Below are 25134 nucleotides of genomic sequence, written 5' to 3' on the forward strand. Positions count from 1 at the left end.
ACTGCTACTCGTTGCACCCCCTGTCATTCGCTGGGCGCGTGCAGCCTTCGACACTAGCGGAGGACGCATCTTGTCCCTGGTGTTCAGCGGAGGGCCTGTGCGGGGTGTGGCAGTGTCGTGCTGGATAGCCCACTGGTAGCGATGTGGGCTTCCTCGCCTCGCCTCGCCTCGCCTCGCCTCGCCTCACACCAGGTGTCTGCGTAAGTTTGCAGTGCATTCGCACCATTCCTATCCCTGTCACTGTCCCCGTCCCGACTTGTCCCGACTTTGCTCGACTGCCGCTCGCTGCCGCTCGGGTCGTGGTCCATATGACAGCGCAAGCACGACAAACGTCTGCGGGACGAGACGAGACGAGACGAGACGAGACGACTAAGGAATAAATTCGTGGTTACAAATCAAATTTGGAACTCTACACTCCTACACAACAATAGGCGGTGACGTATTTCAGAAATCACCTGCCGATTCGTACTGTTTTGTCGTTTTCAAAGTCTTCTTGGCAAACGTGGTTAGCACATTCTCCCTCAAACTGAGTTAATTACTGCATTTTCGTTCCATTACAGTAGTTTAAAAGGCATAAGGAAGCATCTTTGTCACAACAGAAAGGTAGTTTGAAAATTGGGCTGGCGACATAACAAAAAAAAAACAGTAAGGGAGCCAACAGCACCCGGGTTTCCCAGGCGGTCACCCATCCAAGTACTAGCCGGGCCCGATGATGCTTAACTTCGGTGATCGGACGAGAACCGGTGTATTCATCATGGTATGGCCGTTGGCGCTCATCTAATGTAGGAGCACGGCAGAATTCGCGTTCGGCTTTTCTCCCAACACACAAAATGTTAGTTTTCGGCCGCATTTGACGAAAGCGCTTCCTTCCGCAACCGCCAGTTCCTCGAGGACGGCGCGGGGAGGCACGCCCGGCGTCCCAGCAGAGTGACGGCCGAATTGGCGGGCGCACCGCCGCGTGTGTTAGACGCACTGCTGCTCGTTGCACCCCCTGTCATTCGCTGGGCGCGTGCAGCCTTCGACACTAGCGGAGGACGCATCTTGTCCCTGGTGTTCAGCGGAGGGCCTGTGCGGGGTGTGGCAGTGTCGTGCTGGAGGGCCCACTGGTAGCGATGTGGGCTACCTCGCCTCGCCACGCCTCGCCTCGCCTCGCCTCACACCAGGTGTCTGCGTAGTTTGCAGTGCATTCGCACCATTCCTATCCCTGTCCCTGTCCCCGTCCCGACTTGTCCCGACTTTGCTCGACTGCCGCTCGCTGCCGCTCGGGTCGTGGTCCATATGACAGCGCAAGCACGACAAACGTCTGCGGGACGAGACGAGACGAGACGAGACGAGACGACTAAGGAATAAATTCGTGGTTACAAATCAAATTTGGAACTCAACACACCTACACAACAATAGGCGGTGACGTATTTCAGAAATCACCTGCCGATTCGACTGCCGCTCGCTGCCGCTCGGGTCGTGGTCCATATGACAGCGCAAGCACGACAAACGTCTGCGGGACGAGACGAGACGAGACGAGACGACTAAGGAATAAATTCGTGGTTACAAATCAAATTTGGAACTCAACACACCTACACAACAATAGGCGGTGACGTATTTCAGAAATCACCTGCCGATTCGTACTGTTTTGTCGTTTTCAAAGTCTTCTTGGCAAACTTGGTTAGCACATTCTCCCTCAAACTGAGTTAATTACTGCATTTTCGTTCCATTACAGTAGTTTAAATGGCTTAAGGAAGCATCTTTGTCACAACAGAAAGGTAGTTTGAAAATTGGGCTGGCGACATAACAAAAAAAAAACAGTAAGGGAGCCAACAGCACCCGGGTTTCCCAGGCGGTCACCCATCCAAGTACTAGCCGGGCCCGATGATGCTTAACTTCGGTGATCGGACGAGAACCGGTGTATTCATCATGGTATGGCCGTTGGCGCTCATCTAATGTAGGAGCACGGCAGAATTCGCGTTCGGCTTTTCTCCCAACACACAAAATGTTAGTTTTCGGCCGCATTTGACGAAAGCGCTTCCTTCCGCAACCGCCAGTTCCTCGAGGACGGCGCGGGGAGGCGCGCCCGGCGTCCCAGCAGAGTGACGGCCGATTGGCGGGCGCACCGCCGCGTGTGTGAGACGCACTGCTACTCGTTGCACCCCCTGTCATTCGCTGGGCGCGTGCAGCCTTCGACACTAGCGGAGGACGCATCTTGTCCCTGGTGTTCAGCGGAGGGCCTGTGCGGGGTGTGGCAGTGTCGTGCTGGATAGCCCACTGGTAGCGATGTGGGCTTCCTCGCCTCGCCTCGCCTCGCCTCGCCTCGCCTCACACCAGGTGTCTGCGTAAGTTTGCAGTGCATTCGCACCATTCCTATCCCTGTCACTGTCCCCGTCCCGACTTGTCCCGACTTTGCTCGACTGCCGCTCGCTGCCGCTCGGGTCGTGGTCCATATGACAGCGCAAGCACGACAAACGTCTGCGGGACGAGACGAGACGAGACGAGACGAGACGACTAAGGAATAAATTCGTGGTTACAAATCAAATTTGGAACTCTACACTCCTACACAACAATAGGCGGTGACGTATTTCAGAAATCACCTGCCGATTCGTACTGTTTTGTCGTTTTCAAAGTCTTCTTGGCAAACGTGGTTAGCACATTCTCCCTCAAACTGAGTTAATTACTGCATTTTCGTTCCATTACAGTAGTTTAAAAGGCATAAGGAAGCATCTTTGTCACAACAGAAAGGTAGTTTGAAAATTGGGCTGGCGACATAACAAAAAAAAAACAGTAAGGGAGCCAACAGCACCCGGGTTTCCCAGGCGGTCACCCATCCAAGTACTAGCCGGGCCCGATGATGCTTAACTTCGGTGATCGGACGAGAACCGGTGTATTCATCATGGTATGGCCGTTGGCGCTCATCTAATGTAGGAGCACGGCAGAATTCGCGTTCGGCTTTTCTCCCAACACACAAAATGTTAGTTTTCGGCCGCATTTGACGAAAGCGCTTCCTTCCGCAACCGCCAGTTCCTCGAGGACGGCGCGGGGAGGCACGCCCGGCGTCCCAGCAGAGTGACGGCCGAATTGGCGGGCGCACCGCCGCGTGTGTTAGACGCACTGCTGCTCGTTGCACCCCCTGTCATTCGCTGGGCGCGTGCAGCCTTCGACACTAGCGGAGGACGCATCTTGTCCCTGGTGTTCAGCGGAGGGCCTGTGCGGGGTGTGGCAGTGTCGTGCTGGAGGGCCCACTGGTAGCGATGTGGGCTACCTCGCCTCGCCACGCCTCGCCTCGCCTCGCCTCACACCAGGTGTCTGCGTAGTTTGCAGTGCATTCGCACCATTCCTATCCCTGTCCCTGTCCCCGTCCCGACTTGTCCCGACTTTGCTCGACTGCCGCTCGCTGCCGCTCGGGTCGTGGTCCATATGACAGCGCAAGCACGACAAACGTCTGCGGGACGAGACGAGACGAGACGAGACGACTAAGGAATAAATTCGTGGTTACAAATCAAATTTGGAACTCAACACACCTACACAACAATAGGCGGTGACGTATTTCAGAAATCACCTGCCGATTCGACTGCCGCTCGCTGCCGCTCGGGTCGTGGTCCATATGACAGCGCAAGCACGACAAACGTCTGCGGGACGAGACGAGACGAGACGAGACGACTAAGGAATAAATTCGTGGTTACAAATCAAATTTGGAACTCAACACACCTACACAACAATAGGCGGTGACGTATTTCAGAAATCACCTGCCGATTCGTACTGTTTTGTCGTTTTCAAAGTCTTCTTGGCAAACTTGGTTAGCACATTCTCCCTCAAACTGAGTTAATTACTGCATTTTCGTTCCATTACAGTAGTTTAAAAGGCTTAAGGAAGCATCTTTGTCACAACAGAAAGGTAGTTTGAAAATTGGGCTGGCGACATAACAAAAAAAAACAGTAAGGGAGCCAACAGCACCCGGGTTTCCCAGGCGGTCACCCATCCAAGTACTAGCCGGGCCCGATGATGCTTAACTTCGGTGATCGGACGAGAACCGGTGTATTCATCATGGTATGGCCGTTGGCGCTCATCTAATGTAGGAGCACGGCAGAATTCGCGTTCGGCTTTTCTCCCAACACACAAAATGTTAGTTTTCGGCCGCATTTGACGAAAGCGCTTCCTTCCGCAACCGCCAGTTCCTCGAGGACGGCGCGGGGAGGCGCGCCCGGCGTCCCAGCAGAGTGACGGCCGAATTGGCGGGCGCACCGCCGCGTGTGTGAGACGCACTGCTGCTCGTTGCACCCCCTGTCATTCGCTGGGCGCGTGCAGCCTTCGACACTAGCGGAGGACGCATCTTGTCCCTGGTGTTCAGCGGAGGGCCTGTGCGGGGTGTGGCAGTGTCGTGCTGGAGGGCCCACTGGTAGCGATGTGGGCTTCCTCGCCTCGCCTCGCCTCGCCTCGCCTCGCCTCACACCAGGTGTCTGCGTAAGTTTGCAGTGCATTCGCACCATTCCTATCCCTGTCCCTGTCCCCGTCCCGACTTGTGCCGACTTTGCTCGACTGCCGCTCGCTGCCGCTCGGGTCGTGGTCCATATGACAGCGCAAGCACGACAAACGTCTGCGGGACGAGACGAGACGAGACGAGACGAGACGACTAAGGAATAAATTCGTGGTTACAAATCAAATTTGGAACTCTACACTCCTACACAACAATAGGCGGTGACGTATTTCAGAAATCACCTGCCGATTCGTACTGTTTTGTCGTTTTCAAAGTCTTCTTGGCAAACTTGGTTAGCACATTCTCCCTCAAACTGAGTTAATTACTGCATTTTCGTTCCATTACAGTAGTTTAAAAGGCATAAGGAAGCATCTTTGTCACAACAGAAAGGTAGTTTGAAAATTGGGCTGGCGACATAACAAAAAAAAAACAGTAAGGGAGCCAACAGCACCCGGGTTTCCCAGGCGGTCACCCATCCAAGTACTAGCCGGGCCCGATGATGCTTAACTTCGGTGATCGGACGAGAACCGGTGTATTCATCATGGTATGGCCGTTGGCGCTCATCTAATGTAGGAGCACGGCAGAATTCGCGTTCGGCTTTTCTCCCAACACACAAAATGTTAGTTTTCGGCCGCATTTGACGAAAGCGCTTCCTTCCGCAACCGCCAGTTCCTCGAGGACGGCGCGGGGAGGCACGCCCGGCGTCCCAGCAGAGTGACGGCCGAATTGGCGGGCGCACCGCCGCGTGTGTTAGACGCACTGCTGCTCGTTGCACCCCCTGTCATTCGCTGGGCGCGTGCAGCCTTCGACACTAGCGGAGGACGCATCTTGTCCCTGGTGTTCAGCGGAGGGCCTGTGCGGGGTGTGGCAGTGTCGTGCTGGAGGGCCCACTGGTAGCGATGTGGGCTACCTCGCCTCGCCACGCCTCGCCTCGCCTCGCCTCACACCAGGTGTCTGCGTAGTTTGCAGTGCATTCGCACCATTCCTATCCCTGTCCCTGTCCCCGTCCCGACTTGTCCCGACTTTGCTCGACTGCCGCTCGCTGCCGCTCGGGTCGTGGTCCATATGACAGCGCAAGCACGACAAACGTCTGCGGGACGAGACGAGACGAGACGAGACGACTAAGGAATAAATTCGTGGTTACAAATCAAATTTGGAACTCAACACACCTACACAACAATAGGCGGTGACGTATTTCAGAAATCACCTGCCGATTCGTACTGTTTTGTCGTTTTCAAAGTCTTCTTGGCAAACTTGGTTAGCACATTCTCCCTCAAACTGAGTTAATTAACTGCATTTTCGTTCCATTACAGTAGTTTAAAAGGCTTAAGGAAGCATCTTTGTCACAACAGAAAGGTAGTTTGAAAATTGGGCTGGCGACATAACAAAAAAAAAACAGTAAGGGAGCCAACAGCACCCGGGTTTCCCAGGCGGTCACCCATCCAAGTACTAGCCGGGCCCGATGATGCTTAACTTCGGTGATCGGACGAGAACCGGTGTATTCATCATGGTATGGCCGTTGGCGCTCATCTAATGTAGGAGCACGGCAGAATTCGCGTTCGGCTTTTCTCCCAACACACAAAATGTTAGTTTTCGGCCGCATTTGACGAAAGCGCTTCCTTCCGCAACCGCCAGTTCCTCGAGGACGGCGCGGGGAGGCACGCCCGGCGTCCCAGCAGAGTGACGGCCGAATTGGCGGGCGCACCGCCGCGTGTGTTAGACGCACTGCTGCTCGTTGCACCCCCTGTCATTCGCTGGGCGCGTGCAGCCTTCGACACTAGCGGAGGACGCATCTTGTCCCTGGTGTTCAGCGGAGGGCCTGTGCGGGGTGTGGCAGTGTCGTGCTGGAGGGCCCACTGGTAGCGATGTGGGCTACCTCGCCTCGCCACGCCTCGCCTCGCCTCGCCTCACACCAGGTGTCTGCGTAGTTTGCAGTGCATTCGCACCATTCCTATCCCTGTCCCTGTCCCCGTCCCGACTTGTCCCGACTTTGCTCGACTGCCGCTCGCTGCCGCTCGGGTCGTGGTCCATATGACAGCGCAAGCACGACAAACGTCTGCGGGACGAGACGAGACGAGACGAGACGAGACGACTAAGGAATAAATTCGTGGTTACAAATCAAATTTGGAACTCAACACACCTACACAACAATAGGCGGTGACGTATTTCAGAAATCACCTGCCGATTCGTACTGTTTTGTCGTTTTCAAAGTCTTCTTGGCAAACTTGGTTAGCACATTCTCCCTCAAACTGAGTTAATTAACTGCATTTTCGTTCCATTACAGTAGTTTAAAAGGCTTAAGGAAGCATCTTTGTCACAACAGAAAGGTAGTTTGAAAATTGGGCTGGCGACATAACAAAAAAAAAACAGTAAGGGAGCCAACAGCACCCGGGTTTCCCAGGCGGTCACCCATCCAAGTACTAGCCGGGCCCGATGATGCTTAACTTCGGTGATCGGACGAGAACCGGTGTATTCATCATGGTATGGCCGTTGGCGCTCATCTAATGTAGGAGCACGGCAGAATTCGCGTTCGGCTTTTCTCCCAACACACAAAATGTTAGTTTTCGGCCGCATTTGACGAAAGCGCTTCCTTCCGCAACCGCCAGTTCCTCGAGGACGGCGCGGGGAGGCGCGCCCGGCGTCCCAGCAGAGTGACGGCCGATTGGCGGGCGCACCGCCGCGTGTGTGAGACGCACTGCTACTCGTTGCACCCCCTGTCATTCGCTGGGAGCGTGCAGCCTTCGACACTAGCGGAGGACGCATCTTGTCCCTGGTGTTCAGCGGAGGGCCTGTGCGGGGTGTGGCAGTGTCGTTCTGGATAGCCCACTGGTAGCGATGTGGGCTTCCTCGCCTCGCCTCGCCTCGCCTCGCCTCGCCTCACACCAGGTGTCTGCGTAAGTTTGCAGTGCATTCGCACCATTCCTATCCCTGTCCCTGTCCCCGTCCCGACTTGTCCCGACTTTGCTCGACTGCCGCTCGCTGCCGCTCGGGTCGTGGTCCATATGACAGCGCAAGCACGACAAACGTCTGCGGGACGAGACGAGACGAGACGAGACGACTAAGGAATAAATTCGTGGTTACAAATCAAATTTGGAACTCAACACACCTACACAACAATAGGCGGTGACGTATTTCAGAAATCACCTGCCGATTCGTACTGTTTTGTCGTTTTCAAAGTCTTCTTGGCAAACTTGGTTAGCACATTCTCCCTCAAACTGAGTTAATTACTGCATTTTCGTTCCATTACAGTAGTTTAAAAGGCTTAAGGAAGCATCTTTGTCACAACAGAAAGGTAGTTTGAAAATTGGGCTGGCGACATAACAAAAAAAAAACAGTAAGGGAGCCAACAGCACCCGGGTTTCCCAGGCGGTCACCCATCCAAGTACTAGCCGGGCCCGATGATGCTTAACTTCGGTGATCGGACGAGAACCGGTGTATTCATCATGGTATGGCCGTTGACGCTCATCTAATGTAGGAGCACGGCAGAATTCGCGTTCGGCTTTTCTCCCAACACACAAAATGTTAGTTTTCGGCCGCATTTGACGAAAGCGCTTCCTTCCGCAACCGCCAGTTCCTCGAGGACGGCGCGGGGAGGCACGCCCGGCGTCCCAGCAGAGTGACGGCCGAATTGGCGGGCGCACCGCCGCGTGTGTTAGACGCACTGCTGCTCGTTGCACCCCCTGTCATTCGCTGGGCGCGTGCAGCCTTCGACACTAGCGGAGGACGCATCTTTTCCCTGGTGTTCAGCGGAGGGCCTGTGCGGGGTGTGGCAGTGTCGTGCTGGAGGGCCCACTGGTAGCGATGTGGGCTTCCTCGCCTCACCACGCCTCGCCTCGCCTCGCCTCACACCAGGTGTCTGCGTAGTTTGCAGTGCATTCGCACCATTCCTATCCCTGTCCCTGTCCCCGTCCCGACTTGTCCCGACTTTGCTCGACTGCCGCTCGCTGCCGCTCGGGTCGTGGTCCATATGACAGCGCAAGCACGACAAACGTCTGCGGGACGAGACGAGACGAGACGAGACGACTAAGGAATAAGTTCGTGGTTACAAATCAAATTTGGAACTCAACACACCTACACAACAATAGGCGGTGACGTATTTCAGAAATCACCTGCCGATTCGTAGTGTTTTGTCGTTTTCAAAGTCTTCTTGGCAAACTTGGTTAGCACATTCTCCCTCAAACTGAGTTAATTACTGCATTTTCGTTCCATTACAGTAGTTTAAAAGGCTTAAGGAAGCATCTTTGTCACAACAGAAAGGTAGTTTGAAAATTGGGCTGGCGACATAACAAAAAAAAAAAAAACAGTAAGGGAGCCAACAGCACCCGGGTTTCCCAGGCGGTCACCCATCCAAGTACTAGCCGGGCCCGATGAAGCTTAACTTCGGTGATCGGACGAGAACCGGTGTATTCATCATGGTATGGCCGTTGGCGCTCATCTAATGTAGGAGCACGGCAGAATTCGCGTTCGGCTTTTCTCCCAACACACAAAATGTTAGTTTTCGGCCGCATTTGACGAAAGCGCTTCCTTCCGCAACCGCCAGTTCCTCGAGGACGGCGCGGGGAGGCACGCCCGGCGTCCCAGCAGAGTGACGGCCGAATTGGCGGGCGCACCGCCGCGTGTGTGAGACGCACTGCTGCTCGTTGCACCCCCTGTCATTCGCTGGGCGCGTGCAGCCTTCGACACTAGCGGAGGACGCATCTTGTCCCTGGTGTTCAGCGGAGGGCCTGTGCGGGGTGTGGCAGTGTCGTGCTGGAGGGCCCACTGGTAGCGATGTGGGCTTCCTCGCCTCGCCACGCCTCGCCTCGCCTCGCCTCACACCAGGTGTCTGCGTAGTTTGCAGTGCATTCGCACCATTCCTATCCCTGTCCCTGTCCCCGTCCCGACTTGTCCCGACTTTGCTCGACTGCCGCTCGCTGCCGCTCGGGTCGTGGTCCATATGACAGCGCAAGCACGACAAACGTCTGCGGGACGAGACGAGACGAGACGAGACGACTAAGGAATAAGTTCGTGGTTACAAATCAAATTTGGAACTCAACACACCTACACAACAATAGGCGGTGACGTATTTCAGAAATCACCTGCCGATTCGTAGTGTTTTGTCGTTTTCAAAGTCTTCTTGGCAAACTTGGTTAGCACATTCTCCCTCAAACTGAGTTAATTACTGCATTTTCGTTCCATTACAGTAGTTTAAAAGGCTTAAGGAAGCATCTTTGTCACAACAGAAAGGTAGTTTGAAAATTGGGCTGGCGACATAACAAAAAAAAAAAAAACAGTAAGGGAGCCAACAGCACCCGGGTTTCCCAGGCGGTCACCCATCCAAGTACTAGCCGGGCCCGATGAAGCTTAACTTCGGTGATCGGACGAGAACCGGTGTATTCATCATGGTATGGCCGTTGGCGCTCATCTAATGTAGGAGCACGGCAGAATTCGCGTTCGGCTTTTCTCCCAACACACAAAATGTTAGTTTTCGGCCGCATTTGACGAAAGCGCTTCCTTCCGCAACCGCCAGTTCCTCGAGGACGGCGCGGGGAGGCACGCCCGGCGTCCCAGCAGAGTGACGGCCGAATTGGCGGGCGCACCGCCGCGTGTGTGAGACGCACTGCTGCTCGTTGCACCCCCTGTCATTCGCTGGGCGCGTGCAGCCTTCGACACTAGCGGAGGACGCATCTTGTCCCTGGTGTTCAGCGGAGGGCCTGTGCGGGGTGTGGCAGTGTCGTGCTGGAGGGCCCACTGGTAGCGATGTGGGCTTCCTCGCCTCGCCACGCCTCGCCTCGCCTCGCCTCACACCAGGTGTCTGCGTAGTTTGCAGTGCATTCGCACCATTCCTATCCCTGTCCCTGTCCCCGTCCCGACTTGTCCCGACTTTGCTCGACTGCCGCTCGCTGCCGCTCGGGTCGTGGTCCATATGACAGCGCAAGCACGACAAACGTCTGCGGGACGAGACGAGACGAGACGAGACGACTAAGGAATAAGTTCGTGGTTACAAATCAAATTTGGAACTCAACACACCTACACAACAATAGGCGGTGACGTATTTCAGAAATCACCTGCCGATTCGTAGTGTTTTGTCGTTTTCAAAGTCTTCTTGGCAAACTTGGTTAGCACATTCTCCCTCAAACTGAGTTAATTACTGCATTTTCGTTCCATTACAGTAGTTTAAAAGGCTTAAGGAAGCATCTTTGTCACAACAGAAAGGTAGTTTGAAAATTGGGCTGGCGACATAACAAAAAAAAAAAAACAGTAAGGGAGCCAACAGCACCCGGGTTTCCCAGGCGGTCACCCATCCAAGTACTAGCCGGGCCCGATGAAGCTTAACTTCGGTGATCGGACGAGAACCGGTGTATTCATCATGGTATGGCCGTTGGCGCTCATCTAATGTAGGAGCACGGCAGAATTCGCGTTCGGCTTTTCTCCCAACACACAAAATGTTAGTTTTCGGCCGCATTTGACGAAAGCGCTTCCTTCCGCAACCGCCAGTTCCTCGAGGACGGCGCGGGGAGGCACGCCCGGCGTCCCAGCAGAGTGACGGCCGAATTGGCGGGCGCACCGCCGCGTGTGTGAGACGCACTGCTGCTCGTTGCACCCCCTGTCATTCGCTGGGCGCGTGCAGCCTTCGACACTAGCGGAGGACGCATCTTGTCCCTGGTGTTCAGCGGAGGGCCTGTGCGGGGTGTGGCAGTGTCGTGCTGGAGGGCCCACTGGTAGCGATGTGGGCTTCCTCGCCTCGCCACGCCTCGCCTCGCCTCGCCTCACACCAGGTGTCTGCGTAGTTTGCAGTGCATTCGCACCATTCCTATCCCTGTCCCTGTCCCCGTCCCGACTTGTCCCGACTTTGCTCGACTGCCGCTCGCTGCCGCTCGGGTCGTGGTCCATATGACAGCGCAAGCACGACAAACGTCTGCGGGACGAGACGAGACGAGACGAGACGACTAAGGAATAAGTTCGTGGTTACAAATCAAATTTGGAACTCAACACACCTACACAACAATAGGCGGTGACGTATTTCAGAAATCACCTGCCGATTCGTAGTGTTTTGTCGTTTTCAAAGTCTTCTTGGCAAACTTGGTTAGCACATTCTCCCTCAAACTGAGTTAATTACTGCATTTTCGTTCCATTACAGTAGTTTAAAAGGCTTAAGGAAGCATCTTTGTCACAACAGAAAGGTAGTTTGAAATTTGGGCTGGCGACATAACAAAAAACAAAAAACAGTAAGGGAGCCAACAGCACCCGGGTTTCCCAGGCGGTCACCCATCCAAGTACTAGCCGGGCCCGATGATGCTTAACTTCGGTGATCGGACGAGAACCGGTGTATTCATCATGGTATGGCCGTTGGCGCTCATCTAATGTAGGAGCACGGCAGAATTCGCGTTCGGCTTTTCTCCCAACACACAAAATGTTAGTTTTCGGCCGCATTTGACGAAAGCGCTTCCTTCCGCAACCGCCAGTTCCTCGAGGACGGCGCGGGGAGGCACGCCCGGCGTCCCAGCAGAGTGACGGCCGAATTGGCGGGCGCACCGCCGCGTGTGTGAGACGCACTGCTGCTCGTTGCACCCCCTGTCATTCGCTGGGCGCGTGCAGCCTTCGACACTAGCGGAGGACGCATCTTGTCCCTGGTGTTCAGCGGAGGGCCTGTGCGGGGTGTGGCAGTGTCGTGCTGGAGGGCCCACTGGTAGCGATGTGGGCTTCCTCGCCTCGCCACGCCTCGCCTCGCCTCGCCTCACACCAGGTGTCTGCGTAGTTTGCAGTGCATTCGCACCATTCCTATCCCTGTCCCTGTCCCCGTCCCGACTTGTCCCGACTTTGCTCGACTGCCGCTCGCTGCCGCTCGGGTCGTGGTCCATATGACAGCGCAAGCACGACAAACGTCTGCGGGACGAGACGAGACGAGACGAGACGACTAAGGAATAAGTTCGTGGTTACAAATCAAATTTGGAACTCAACACACCTACACAACAATAGGCGGTGACGTATTTCAGAAATCACCTGCCGATTCGTAGTGTTTTGTCGTTTTCAAAGTCTTCTTGGCAAACTTGGTTAGCACATTCTCCCTCAAACTGAGTTAATTACTGCATTTTCGTTCCATTACAGTAGTTTAAAAGGCTTAAGGAAGCATCTTTGTCACAACAGAAAGGTAGTTTGAAAATTGGGCTGGCGACATAACAAAAAAAAAAAACAGTAAGGGAGCCAACAGCACCCGGGTTTCCCAGGCGGTCACCCATCCAAGTACTAGCCGGGCCCGATGATGCTTAACTTCGGTGATCGGACGAGAACCGGTGTATTCATCATGGTATGGCCGTTGGCGCTCATCTAATGTAGGAGCACGGCAGAATTCGCGTTCGGCTTTTCTCCCAACACACAAAATGTTAGTTTTCGGCCGCATTTGACGAAAGCGCTTCCTTCCGCAACCGCCAGTTCCTCGAGGACGGCGCGGGGAGGCACGCCCGGCGTCCCAGCAGAGTGACGGCCGAATTGGCGGGCGCACCGCCGCGTGTGTGAGACGCACTGCTGCTCGTTGCACCCCCTGTCATTCGCTGGGCGCGTGCAGCCTTCGACACTAGCGGAGGACGCATCTTGTCCCTGGTGTTCAGCGGAGGGCCTGTGCGGGGTGTGGCAGTGTCGTGCTGGAGGGCCCACTGGTAGCGATGTGGGCTTCCTCGCCTCGCCACGCCTCGCCTCGCCTCGCCTCACACCAGGTGTCTGCGTAGTTTGCAGTGCATTCGCACCATTCCTATCCCTGTCCCTGTCCCCGTCCCGACTTGTCCCGACTTTGCTCGACTGCCGCTCGCTGCCGCTCGGGTCGTGGTCCATATGACAGCGCAAGCACGACAAACGTCTGCGGGACGAGACGAGACGAGACGAGACGACTAAGGAATAAGTTCGTGGTTACAAATCAAATTTGGAACTCAACACACCTACACAACAATAGGCGGTGACGTATTTCAGAAATCACCTGCCGATTCGTAGTGTTTTGTCGTTTTCAAAGTCTTCTTGGCAAACTTGGTTAGCACATTCTCCCTCAAACTGAGTTAATTACTGCATTTTCGTTCCATTACAGTAGTTTAAAAGGCTTAAGGAAGCATCTTTGTCACAACAGAAAGGTAGTTTGAAATTTGGGCTGGCGACATAACAAAAAAAAAAAAAACAGTAAGGGAGCCAACAGCACCCGGGTTTCCCAGGCGGTCACCCATCCAAGTACTAGCCGGGCCCGATGATGCTTAACTTCGGTGATCGGACGAGAACCGGTGTATTCATCATGGTATGGCCGTTGGCGCTCATCTAATGTAGGAGCACGGCAGAATTCGCGTTCGGCTTTTCTCCCAACACACAAAATGTTAGTTTTCGGCCGCATTTGACGAAAGCGCTTCCTTCCGCAACCGCCAGTTCCTCGAGGACGGCGCGGGGAGGCACGCCCGGCGTCCCAGCAGAGTGACGGCCGAATTGGCGGGCGCACCGCCGCGTGTGTGAGACGCACTGCTGCTCGTTGCACCCCCTGTCATTCGCTGGGCGCGTGCAGCCTTCGACACTAGCGGAGGACGCATCTTGTCCCTGGTGTTCAGCGGAGGGCCTGTGCGGGGTGTGGCAGTGTCGTGCTGGAGGGCCCACTGGTAGCGATGTGGGCTTCCTCGCCTCGCCACGCCTCGCCTCGCCTCGCCTCACACCAGGTGTCTGCGTAGTTTGCAGTGCATTCGCACCATTCCTATCCCTGTCCCTGTCCCCGTCCCGACTTGTCCCGACTTTGCTCGACTGCCGCTCGCTGCCGCTCGGGTCGTGGTCCATATGACAGCGCAAGCACGACAAACGTCTGCGGGACGAGACGAGACGAGACGAGACGACTAAGGAATAAGTTCGTGGTTACAAATCAAATTTGGAACTCAACACACCTACACAACAATAGGCGGTGACGTATTTCAGAAATCACCTGCCGATTCGTAGTGTTTTGTCGTTTTCAAAGTCTTCTTGGCAAACTTGGTTAGCACATTCTCCCTCAAACTGAGTTAATTACTGCATTTTCGTTCCATTACAGTAGTTTAAAAGGCTTAAGGAAGCATCTTTGTCACAACAGAAAGGTAGTTTGAAAATTGGGCTGGCGACATAACAAAAAAAAAAAACAGTAAGGGAGCCAACAGCACCCGGGTTTCCCAGGCGGTCACCCATCCAAGTACTAGCCGGGCCCGATGATGCTTAACTTCGGTGATCGGACGAGAACCGGTGTATTCATCATGGTATGGCCGTTGGCGCTCATCTAATGTAGGAGCACGGCAGAATTCGCGTTCGGCTTTTCTCCCAACACACAAAATGTTAGTTTTCGGCCGCATTTGACGAAAGCGCTTCCTTCCGCAACCGCCAGTTCCTCGAGGACGGCGCGGGGAGGCACGCCCGGCGTCCCAGCAGAGTGACGGCCGAATTGGCGGGCGCACCGCCGCGTGTGTGAGACGCACTGCTGCTCGTTGCACCCCCTGTCATTCGCTGGGCGCGTGCAGCCTTCGACACTAGCGGAGGACGCATCTTGTCCCTGGTGTTCAGCGGAGGGCCTGTGCGGGGTGTGGCAGTGTCGTGCTGGAGGGCCCACTGGTAGCGATGTGGGCTTCCTCGCCTCGCCACGCCTCGCCTCGCCTCGCCTCACACCAGGTGTCTGCGTAGTTTGCAGTGCATTCGCACCATTCCTATCCCTGTCCCTGTCCCCGTCCCGACTTGTCCCGACTTTGCTCGACTGCCGCTCGCTGCCGCTCGGGTCGTGGTCCATATGACAGCGCAAGCACGACAAACGTCTGCGGGACGAGACGAGACGAGACGAGACGACTAAGGAATAAGTTCGTGGTTACAAATCAAATTTGGAACTCAACACACCTACACAACAATAGGCGGTGACGTATTTCAGAAATCACCTGCCGATTCGTAGTGTTTTGTCGTTTTCAAAGTCTTCTTGGCAAACTTGGTTAGCACATTCTCCCTCAAACTGAGTTAATTACTGCATTTTCGTTCCATTACAGTAGTTTAAAAGGCTTAAGGAAGCATCTTTGTCACAACAGAAAGGTAGTTTGAAAATTGGGCTGGCGACATAACAAAAAAAAAAAAAAACAGTAAGGGAGCCAACAGCACCCGGGTTTCCCAGGCGGTCACCCATCCAAGTACTAGCCGGGCCCGATGATGCTTAACTTCGGTGATCGGACGAGAACCGGTGTATTCATCATGGTATGGCCGTTGGCGCTCATCTAATGTAGGAGCACGGCAGAATTCGCGTTCGGCTTTTCTCCCAACACACAAAATGTTAGTTTTCGGCCGCATTTGACGAAAGCGCTTCCTTCCGCAACCGCCAGTTCCTCGAGGACGGCGCGGGGAGGCACGCCCGGCGTCCCAGCAGAGTGACGGCCGAATTGGCGGGCGCACCGCCGCGTGTGTGAGACGCACTGCTGCTCGTTGCACCCCCTGTCATTCGCTGGGCGCGTGCAGCCTTCGACACTAGCGGAGGACGCATCTTGTCCCTGGTGTTCAGCGGAGGGCCTGTGCGGGGTGTGGCAGTGTCGTGCTGGAGGGCCCACTGGTAGCGATGTGGGCTTCCTCGCCTCGCCACGCCTCGCCTCGCCTCGCCTCACACCAGGTGTCTGCGTAGTTTGCAGTGCATTCGCACCATTCCTATCCCTGTCCCTGTCCCCGTCCCGACTTGTCCCGACTTTGCTCGACTGCCGCTCGCTGCCGCTCGGGTCGTGGTCCATATGACAGCGCAAGCACGACAAACGTCTGCGGGACGAGACGAGACGAGACGAGACGACTAAGGAATAAGTTCGTGGTTACAAATCAAATTTGGAACTCAACACACCTACACAACAATAGGCGGTGACGTATTTCAGAAATCACCTGCCGATTCGTAGTGTTTTGTCGTTTTCAAAGTCTTCTTGGCAAACTTGGTTAGCACATTCTCCCTCAAACTGAGTTAATTACTGCATTTTCGTTCCATTACAGTAGTTTAAAAGGCTTAAGGAAGCATCTTTGTCACAACAGAAAGGTAGTTTGAAAATTGGGCTGGCGACATAACAAAAAAAAAAAAACAGTAAGGGAGCCAACAGCACCCGGGTTTCCCAGGCGGTCACCCATCCAAATACTAGCCGGGCCCGATGATGCTTAACTTCGGTGATCGGACGAGAACCGGTGTATTCATCATGGTATGGCCGTTGGCGCTCATCTAATGTAGGAGCACGGCAGAATTCGCGTTCGGCTTTTCTCCCAACACACAAAATGTTAGTTTTCGGCCGCATTTGACGAAAGCGCTTCCTTCCGCAACCGCCAGTTCCTCGAGGACGGCGCGGGGAGGCACGCCCGGCGTCCCAGCAGAGTGACGGCCGAATTGGCGGGCGCACCGCCGCGTGTGTGAGACGCACTGCTGCTCGTTGCACCCCCTGTCATTCGCTGGGCGCGTGCAGCCTTCGACACTAGCGGAGGACGCATCTTGTCCCTGGTGTTCAGCGGAGGGCCTGTGCGGGGTGTGGCAGTGTCGTGCTGGAGGGCCCACTGGTAGCGATGTGGGCTTCCTCGCCTCGCCACGCCTCGCCTCGCCTCGCCTCACACCAGGTGTCTGCGTAGTTTGCAGTGCATTCGCACCATTCCTATCCCTGTCCCTGTCCCCGTCCCGACTTGTCCCGACTTTGCTCGACTGCCGCTCGCTGCCGCTCGGGTCGTGGTCCATATGACAGCGCAAGCACGACAAACGTCTGCGGGACGAGACGAGACGAGACGAGACGACTAAGGAATAAGTTCGTGGTTACAAATCAAATTTGGAACTCAACACACCTACACAACAATAGGCGGTGACGTATTTCAGAAATCACCTGCCGATTCGTAGTGTTTTGTCGTTTTCAAAGTCTTCTTGGCAAACTTGGTTAGCACATTCTCCCTCAAACTGAGTTAATTACTGCATTTTCGTTCCATTACAGTAGTTTAAAAGGCTTAAGGAAGCATCTTTGTCACAACAGAAAGGTAGTTTGAAAATTGGGCTGGCGACATAACAAAAAAAAAAAACAGTAAGGGAGCCAACAGCACCCGGGTTTCCCAGGCGGTCACCCATCCAAGTACTAGCCGGGCCCGATGATGCTTAACTTCGGTGATCGGACGAGAACCGGTGTATTCATCATGGTATGGCCGTTGGCGCTCATCTAATGTAGGAGCACGGCAGAATTCGCGTTCGGCTTTTCTCCCAACACACAAAATGTTAGTTTTCGGCCGCATTTGACGAAAGCGCTTCCTTCCGCAACCGCCAGTTCCTCGAGGACGGCGCGGGGAGGCACGCCCGGCGTCCCAGCAGAGTGACGGCCGAATTGGCGGGCGCACCGCCGCGTGTGTGAGACGCACTGCTGCTCGTTGCACCCCCTGTCATTCGCTGGGCGCGTGCAGCCTTCGACACTAGCGGAGGACGCATCTTGTCCCTGGTGTTCAGCGGAGGGCCTGTGCGGGGTGTGGCAGTGTCGTGCTGGAGGGTCCACTGGTAGCGATGTGGGCTTCCTCGCCTCGCCACGCTTCGCCTCGCCTCGCCTCACACCAGGTGTCTGCGTAGTTTGCAGTGCATTCGCACCATTCCTATCCCTGTCCCTGTCCCCGTCCCGACTTGTCCCGACTTTGCTCGACTGCCGCTCGCTGCCGCTCGGGTCGTGGTCCATATGACAGCGCAAGCACGACAAACGTCTGCGGGACGAGACGAGACGAGACGAGACGACTAAGGAATAAGTTCGTGGTTACAAATCAAATTTGGAACTCAACACACCTACACAACAATAGGCGGTGACGTATTTCAGAAATCACCTGCCGATTCGTAGTGTTTTGTCGTTTTCAAAGTCTTCTTGGCAAACTTGGTTAGCACATTCTCCCTCAAACTGAGTTAATTACTGCATTTTCGTTCCATTACAGTAGTTTAAAAGGCTTAAGGAAGCATCTTTGTCACAACAGAAAGGTAGTTTGAAAATTGGGCTGGCGACATAACAAAAAAAAAAAAACAGTAAGGGAGCCAACAGCACCCGGGTTTCCCAGGCGGTCACCCATCCAAGTACTAGCCGGGCCCGATGATGCTTAACTTCGGTGATCGGACGAGAACCGGTGTATTCATCATGGTATGGCCGTTGGCGCTCATCTAATGTAGGAGCACGGCAGAATTCGCGTTCGGCTTTTCTCCCAACACACAAAATGTTAGTTTTCGGCCGCATTTGACGAAAGCGCTTCCTTCCGCAACCGCCAGTTCCTCGAGGACGGCGCGGGGAGGCACGCCCGGCGTCCCAGCAGAGTGACGGCCGAATTGGCGGGCGCACCGCCGCGTGTGTGAGACGCACTGCTGCTCGTTGCACCCCCTGTCATTCGCTGGGCGCGTGCAGCCTTCGACACTAGCGGAGGACGCATCTTGTCCCTGGTGTTCAGCGGAGGGCCTGTGCGGGGTGTGGCAGTGTCGTGCTGGAGGGCCCACTGGTAGCGATGTGGGCTTCCTCGCCTCGCCACGCCTCGCCTCGCCTCGCCTCACACCAGGTGTCTGCGTAGTTTGCAGTGCATTCGCACCATTCCTATCCCTGTCCCTGTCCCCGTCCCGACTTGTCCCGACTTTGCTCGACTGCCGCTCGCTGCCGCTCGGGTCGTGGTCCATATGACAGCGCAAGCACGACAAACGTCTGCGGGACGAGACGAGACGAGACGAGACGACTAAGGAATAAGTTCGTGGTTACAAATCAAATTTGGAACTCAACACACCTACACAACAATAGGCGGTGACGTATTTCAGAAATCACCTGCCGATTCGTAGTGTTTTGTCGTTTTCAAAGTCTTCTTGGCAAACTTGGTTAGCACATTCTCCCTCAAACTGAGTTAATTACTGCATTTTCGTTCCATTACAGTAGTTTAAAAGGCTTAAGGAAGCATCTTTGTCACAACAGAAAGGTAGTTTGAAAATTGGGCTGGCGACATAACAAAAAAAAAAAAAACAGTAAGGGAGCCAACAGCACCCGGGTTTCCCAGGCGGTCACCCATCCAAATACTAGCCGGGCCCGATGATGCTTAACTTCGGTGATCGGACGAGAACCGGTGTATTCATCATGGTATGGCCGTTGGCGCTCATCTAATGTAGGAGCACGGCAGAATTCGCGTTCGGCTTTTCTCCCAACACACAAAATGTTAGTTTTCGGCCGCATTTGACGAAAGCGCTTCCTTCCGCAACCGCCAGTTCCTCGAGGACGGCGCGGGGAGGCACGCCCGGCGTCCCAGCAGAGTGACGGCCGAATTGGCGGGCGCACCGCCGCGTGTGTGAGACGCACTGCTGCTCGTTGCACCCCCTGTCATTCGCTGGGCGCGTGCAGCCTTCGACACTAGCGGAGGACGCATCTTGTCCCTGGTGTTCAGCGGAGGGCCTGTGCGGGGTGTGGCAGTGTCGTGCTGGAGGGCCCACTGGTAGCGATGTGGGCTTCCTCGCCTCGCCACGCCTCGCCTCGCCTCGCCTCACACCAGGTGTCTGCGTAGTTTGCAGTGCATTCGCACCATTCCTATCCCTGTCCCTGTCCCCGTCCCGACTTGTCCCGACTTTGCTCGACTGCCGCTCGCTGCCGCTCGGGTCGTGGTCCATATGACAGCGCAAGCACGACAAACGTCTGCGGGACGAGACGAGACGAGACGAGACGACTAAGGAATAAGTTCGTGGTTACAAATCAAATTTGGAACTCAACACACCTACACAACAATAGGCGGTGACGTATTTCAGAAATCACCTGCCGATTCGTAGTGTTTTGTCGTTTTCAAAGTCTTCTTGGCAAACTTGGTTAGCACATTCTCCCTCAAACTGAGTTAATTACTGCATTTTCGTTCCATTACAGTAGTTTAAAAGGCTTAAGGAAGCATCTTTGTCACAACAGAAAGGTAGTTTGAAAATTGGGCTGGCGACATAACAAAAAAAAAAAACAGTAAGGGAGCCAACAGCACCCGGGTTTCCCAGGCGGTCACCCATCCAAGTACTAGCCGGGCCCGATGATGCTTAACTTCGGTGATCGGACGAGAACCGGTGTATTCATCATGGTATGGCCGTTGGCGCTCATCTAATGTAGGAGCACGGCAGAATTCGCGTTCGGCTTTTCTCCCAACACACAAAATGTTAGTTTTCGGCCGCATTTGACGAAAGCGCTTCCTTCCGCAACCGCCAGTTCCTCGAGGACGGCGCGGGGAGGCACGCCCGGCGTCCCAGCAGAGTGACGGCCGAATTGGCGGGCGCACCGCCGCGTGTGTGAGACGCACTGCTGCTCGTTGCACCCCCTGTCATTCGCTGGGCGCGTGCAGCCTTCGACACTAGCGGAGGACGCATCTTGTCCCTGGTGTTCAGCGGAGGGCCTGTGCGGGGTGTGGCAGTGTCGTGCTGGAGGGTCCACTGGTAGCGATGTGGGCTTCCTCGCCTCGCCACGCTTCGCCTCGCCTCGCCTCACACCAGGTGTCTGCGTAGTTTGCAGTGCATTCGCACCATTCCTATCCCTGTCCCTGTCCCCGTCCCGACTTGTCCCGACTTTGCTCGACTGCCGCTCGCTGCCGCTCGGGTCGTGGTCCATATGACAGCGCAAGCACGACAAACGTCTGCGGGACGAGACGAGACGAGACGAGACGACTAAGGAATAAGTTCGTGGTTACAAATCAAATTTGGAACTCAACACACCTACACAACAATAGGCGGTGACGTATTTCAGAAATCACCTGCCGATTCGTAGTGTTTTGTCGTTTTCAAAGTCTTCTTGGCAAACTTGGTTAGCACATTCTCCCTCAAACTGAGTTAATTACTGCATTTTCGTTCCATTACAGTAGTTTAAAAGGCTTAAGGAAGCATCTTTGTCACAACAGAAAGGTAGTTTGAAAATTGGGCTGGCGACATAACAAAAAAAAAAAAACAGTAAGGGAGCCAACAGCACCCGGGTTTCCCAGGCGGTCACCCATCCAAGTACTAGCCGGGCCCGATGATGCTTAACTTCGGTGATCGGACGAGAACCGGTGTATTCATCATGGTATGGCCGTTGGCGCTCATCTAATGTAGGAGCACGGCAGAATTCGCGTTCGGCTTTTCTCCCAACACACAAAATGTTAGTTTTCGGCCGCATTTGACGAAAGCGCTTCCTTCCGCAACCGCCAGTTCCTCGAGGACGGCGCGGGGAGGCACGCCCGGCGTCCCAGCAGAGTGACGGCCGAATTGGCGGGCGCACCGCCGCGTGTGTGAGACGCACTGCTGCTCGTTGCACCCCCTGTCATTCGCTGGGCGCGTGCAGCCTTCGACACTAGCGGAGGACGCATCTTGTCCCTGGTGTTCAGCGGAGGGCCTGTGCGGGGTGTGGCAGTGTCGTGCTGGAGGGCCCACTGGTAGCGATGTGGGCTTCCTCGCCTCGCCACGCCTCGCCTCGCCTCGCCTCACACCAGGTGTCTGCGTAGTTTGCAGTGCATTCGCACCATTCCTATCCCTGTCCCTGTCCCCGTCCCGACTTGTCCCGACTTTGCTCGACTGCCGCTCGCTGCCGCTCGGGTCGTGGTCCATATGACAGCGCAAGCACGACAAACGTCTGCGGGACGAGACGAGACGAGACGAGACGACTAAGGAATAAGTTCGTGGTTACAAATCAAATTTGGAACTCAACACACCTACACAACAATAGGCGGTGACGTATTTCAGAAATCACCTGCCGATTCGTAGTGTTTTGTCGTTTTCAAAGTCTTCTTGGCAAACTTGGTTAGCACATTCTCCCTCAAACTGAGTTAATTACTGCATTTTCGTTCCATTACAGTAGTTTAAAAGGCTTAAGGAAGCATCTTTGTCACAACAGAAAGGTAGTTTGAAAATTGGGCTGGCGACATAACAAAAAAAAAAAAACAGTAAGGGAGCCAACAGCACCCGGGTTTCCCAGGCGGTCACCCATCCAAATACTAGCCGGGCCCGATGATGCTTAACTTCGGTGATCGGACGAGAACCGGTGTATTCATCATGGTATGGCCGTTGGCGCTCATCTAATGTAGGAGCACGGCAGAATTCGCGTTCGGCTTTTCTCCCAACACACAAAATGTTAGTTTTCGGCCGCATTTGACGAAAGCGCTTCCTTCCGCAACCGCCAGTTCCTCGAGGACGGCGCGGGGAGGCACGCCCGGCGTCCCAGCAGAGTGACGGCCGAATTGGCGGGCGCACCGCCGCGTGTGTGAGACGCACTGCTGCTCGTTGCACCCCCTGTCATTCGCTGGGCGCGTGCAGCCTTCGACACTAGCGGAGGACGCATCTTGTCCCTGGTGTTCAGCGGAGGGCCTGTGCGGGGTGTGGCAGTGTCGTGCTGGAGGGCCCACTGGTAGCGATGTGGGCTTCCTCGCCTCGCCACGCCTCGCCTCGCCTCGCCTCACACCAGGTGTCTGCGTAGTTTGCAGTGCATTCGCACCATTCCTATCCCTGTCCCTGTCCCCGTCCCGACTTGTCCCCGACTTTGCTCGACTGCCGCTCGCTGCCGCTCGGGTCGTGGTCCATATGACAGCGCAAGCACGACAAACGTCTGCGGGACGAGACGAGACGAGACGAGACGACTAAGGAATAAGTTCGTGGTTACAAATCAAATTTGGAACTCAACACACCTACACAACAATAGGCGGTGACGTATTTCAGAAATCACCTGCCGATTCGTACTGTTTTGTCGTTTTCAAAGTCTTCTTGGCAAACTTGGTTAGCACATTCTCCCTCAAACTGAGTTAATTACTGCATTTTCGTTCCATTACAGTAGTTTAAAAGGCTTAAGGAAGCATCTTTGTCACAACAGAAAGGTAGTTTGAAAATTGGGCTGGCGACATAACAAAAAAAAAAAAACAGTAAGGGAGCCAACAGCACCCGGGTTTCCCAGGCGGTCACCCATCCAAGTACTAGCCGGGCCCGATGATGCTTAACTTCGGTGATCGGACGAGAACCGGTGTATTCATCATGGTATGGCCGTTGGCGCTCATCTAATGTAGGAGCACGGCAGAATTCGCGTTCGGCTTTTCTCCCAACACACAAAATGTTAGTTTTCGGCCGCATTTGACGAAAGCGCTTCCTTCCGCAACCGCCAGTTCCTCGAGGACGGCGCGGGGGAGGCACGCCCGGCGTCCCAGCAGAGTGACGGCCGAATTGGCGGGCGCACCGCCGCGTGTGTGAGACGCACTGCTGCTCGTTGCACCCCCTGTCATTCGCTGGGCGCGTGCAGCCTTCGACACTAGCGGAGGACGCATCTTGTCCCTGGTGTTCAGCGGAGGGCCTGTGCGGGGTGTGGCAGTGTCGTGCTGGAGGGCCCACTGGTAGCGATGTGGGCTTCCTCGCCTCGCCACGCCTCGCCTCGCCTCGCCTCACACCAGGTGTCTGCGTAGTTTGCAGTGCATTCGCACCATTCCTATCCCTGTCCCTGTCCCCGTCCCGACTTGTCCCGACTTTGCTCGACTGCCGCTCGCTGCCGCTCGGGTCGTGGTCCATATGACAGCGCAAGCACGACAAACGTCTGCGGGACGAGACGAGACGAGACGAGACGACTAAGGAATAAGTTCGTGGTTACAAATCAAATTTGGAACTCAACACACCTACACAACAATAGGCGGTGACGTATTTCAGAAATCACCTGCCGATTCGTAGTGTTTTGTCGTTTTCAAAGTCTTCTTGGCAAACTTGGTTAGCACATTCTCCCTCAAACTGAGTTAATTACTGCATTTTCGTTCCATTACAGTAGTTTAAAAGGCTTAAGGAAGCATCTTTGTCACAACAGAAAGGTAGTTTGAAAATTGGGCTGGCGACATAACAAAAAAAAAAAAACAGTAAGGGAGCCAACAGCACCCGGGTTTCCCAGGCGGTCACCCATCCAAATACTAGCCGGGCCCGATGATGCTTAACTTCGGTGATCGGACGAGAACCGGTGTATTCATCATGGTATGGCCGTTGGCGCTCATCTAATGTAGGAGCACGGCAGAATTCGCGTTCGGCTTTTCTCCCAACACACAAAATGTTAGTTTTCGGCCGCATTTGACGAAAGCGCTTCCTTCCGCAACCGCCAGTTCCTCGAGGACGGCGCGGGGAGGCACGCCCGGCGTCCCAGCAGAGTGACGGCCGAATTGGCGGGCGCACCGCCGCGTGTGTGAGACGCACTGCTGCTCGTTGCACCCCCTGTCATTCGCTGGGCGCGTGCAGCCTTCGACACTAGCGGAGGACGCATCTTGTCCCTGGTGTTCAGCGGAGGGCCTGTGCGGGGTGTGGCAGTGTCGTGCTGGAGGGCCCACTGGTAGCGATGTGGGCTTCCTCGCCTCGCCACGCCTCGCCTCGCCTCGCCTCACACCAGGTGTCTGCGTAGTTTGCAGTGCATTCGCACCATTCCTATCCCTGTCCCTGTCCCCGTCCCGACTTGTCCCGACTTTGCTCGACTGCCGCTCGCTGCCGCTCGGGTCGTGGTCCATATGACAGCGCAAGCACGACAAACGTCTGCGGGACGAGACGAGACGAGACGAGACGACTAAGGAATAAGTTCGTGGTTACAAATCAAATTTGGAACTCAACACACCTACACAACAATAGGCGGTGACGTATTTCAGAAATCACCTGCCGATTCGTAGTGTTTTGTCGTTTTCAAAGTCTTCTTGGCAAACTTGGTTAGCACATTCTCCCTCAAACTGAGTTAATTACTGCATTTTCGTTCCATTAC

At 54.9% G+C, this 25134-nt stretch overlaps 1 protein-coding gene and 25 non-coding genes across 26 annotated transcripts in view; all 26 read right to left on the reverse strand.

The window, feature by feature from the left end:
* The window catches only part of LOC126148542 (uncharacterized), a gene marked incomplete at its 5' end in the record, with an annotated part of 95356 nt that overhangs the window by 39001 nt on the left and 31221 nt on the right, over nt 1–25134 (reverse strand). The gene's annotated exons all lie outside the window — the stretch shown is intronic.
* LOC126097700 (5S ribosomal RNA) lies at nt 653–771 on the reverse strand. The gene has a single exon (XR_007522112.1). It is a non-coding gene; the product is annotated as a 5S ribosomal RNA (ribosomal RNA).
* On the reverse strand, nt 1810–1928 carry LOC126097822 (5S ribosomal RNA). The gene has a single exon (XR_007522113.1). It is a non-coding gene; the product is annotated as a 5S ribosomal RNA (ribosomal RNA).
* Nucleotides 2780–2898, reverse strand: LOC126097943 (5S ribosomal RNA). Its single transcript, XR_007522114.1, has one exon. It is a non-coding gene; the product is annotated as a 5S ribosomal RNA (ribosomal RNA).
* LOC126098065 (5S ribosomal RNA) lies at nt 3931–4049 on the reverse strand. Its single transcript, XR_007522115.1, has one exon. It is a non-coding gene; the product is annotated as a 5S ribosomal RNA (ribosomal RNA).
* LOC126098187 (5S ribosomal RNA) lies at nt 4902–5020 on the reverse strand. The gene has a single exon (XR_007522116.1). It is a non-coding gene; the product is annotated as a 5S ribosomal RNA (ribosomal RNA).
* Nucleotides 5868–5986, reverse strand: LOC126098321 (5S ribosomal RNA). The gene has a single exon (XR_007522118.1). It is a non-coding gene; the product is annotated as a 5S ribosomal RNA (ribosomal RNA).
* On the reverse strand, nt 6839–6957 carry LOC126098442 (5S ribosomal RNA). Its single transcript, XR_007522119.1, has one exon. It is a non-coding gene; the product is annotated as a 5S ribosomal RNA (ribosomal RNA).
* On the reverse strand, nt 7804–7922 carry LOC126100037 (5S ribosomal RNA). The gene has a single exon (XR_007522133.1). It is a non-coding gene; the product is annotated as a 5S ribosomal RNA (ribosomal RNA).
* LOC126101181 (5S ribosomal RNA) lies at nt 8773–8891 on the reverse strand. Its single transcript, XR_007522287.1, has one exon. It is a non-coding gene; the product is annotated as a 5S ribosomal RNA (ribosomal RNA).
* On the reverse strand, nt 9742–9860 carry LOC126101188 (5S ribosomal RNA). Its single transcript, XR_007522288.1, has one exon. It is a non-coding gene; the product is annotated as a 5S ribosomal RNA (ribosomal RNA).
* LOC126101196 (5S ribosomal RNA) lies at nt 10710–10828 on the reverse strand. Its single transcript, XR_007522289.1, has one exon. It is a non-coding gene; the product is annotated as a 5S ribosomal RNA (ribosomal RNA).
* On the reverse strand, nt 11678–11796 carry LOC126098564 (5S ribosomal RNA). Its single transcript, XR_007522120.1, has one exon. It is a non-coding gene; the product is annotated as a 5S ribosomal RNA (ribosomal RNA).
* LOC126098686 (5S ribosomal RNA) lies at nt 12645–12763 on the reverse strand. Its single transcript, XR_007522121.1, has one exon. It is a non-coding gene; the product is annotated as a 5S ribosomal RNA (ribosomal RNA).
* On the reverse strand, nt 13614–13732 carry LOC126098807 (5S ribosomal RNA). The gene has a single exon (XR_007522122.1). It is a non-coding gene; the product is annotated as a 5S ribosomal RNA (ribosomal RNA).
* On the reverse strand, nt 14581–14699 carry LOC126098929 (5S ribosomal RNA). The gene has a single exon (XR_007522123.1). It is a non-coding gene; the product is annotated as a 5S ribosomal RNA (ribosomal RNA).
* LOC126099051 (5S ribosomal RNA) lies at nt 15551–15669 on the reverse strand. The gene has a single exon (XR_007522124.1). It is a non-coding gene; the product is annotated as a 5S ribosomal RNA (ribosomal RNA).
* LOC126101212 (5S ribosomal RNA) lies at nt 16519–16637 on the reverse strand. The gene has a single exon (XR_007522291.1). It is a non-coding gene; the product is annotated as a 5S ribosomal RNA (ribosomal RNA).
* LOC126099173 (5S ribosomal RNA) lies at nt 17486–17604 on the reverse strand. Its single transcript, XR_007522125.1, has one exon. It is a non-coding gene; the product is annotated as a 5S ribosomal RNA (ribosomal RNA).
* Nucleotides 18454–18572, reverse strand: LOC126099294 (5S ribosomal RNA). The gene has a single exon (XR_007522126.1). It is a non-coding gene; the product is annotated as a 5S ribosomal RNA (ribosomal RNA).
* Nucleotides 19423–19541, reverse strand: LOC126101220 (5S ribosomal RNA). The gene has a single exon (XR_007522292.1). It is a non-coding gene; the product is annotated as a 5S ribosomal RNA (ribosomal RNA).
* Nucleotides 20390–20508, reverse strand: LOC126099416 (5S ribosomal RNA). The gene has a single exon (XR_007522127.1). It is a non-coding gene; the product is annotated as a 5S ribosomal RNA (ribosomal RNA).
* On the reverse strand, nt 21358–21476 carry LOC126099549 (5S ribosomal RNA). The gene has a single exon (XR_007522129.1). It is a non-coding gene; the product is annotated as a 5S ribosomal RNA (ribosomal RNA).
* On the reverse strand, nt 22326–22444 carry LOC126101227 (5S ribosomal RNA). Its single transcript, XR_007522293.1, has one exon. It is a non-coding gene; the product is annotated as a 5S ribosomal RNA (ribosomal RNA).
* LOC126099671 (5S ribosomal RNA) lies at nt 23295–23413 on the reverse strand. The gene has a single exon (XR_007522130.1). It is a non-coding gene; the product is annotated as a 5S ribosomal RNA (ribosomal RNA).
* Nucleotides 24264–24382, reverse strand: LOC126101235 (5S ribosomal RNA). Its single transcript, XR_007522294.1, has one exon. It is a non-coding gene; the product is annotated as a 5S ribosomal RNA (ribosomal RNA).

This window comes from Schistocerca cancellata, chromosome 1, assembly GCF_023864275.1.
Source record: "Schistocerca cancellata isolate TAMUIC-IGC-003103 chromosome 1, iqSchCanc2.1, whole genome shotgun sequence".
NCBI lineage: Eukaryota > Metazoa > Arthropoda > Insecta > Orthoptera > Acrididae > Schistocerca > Schistocerca cancellata.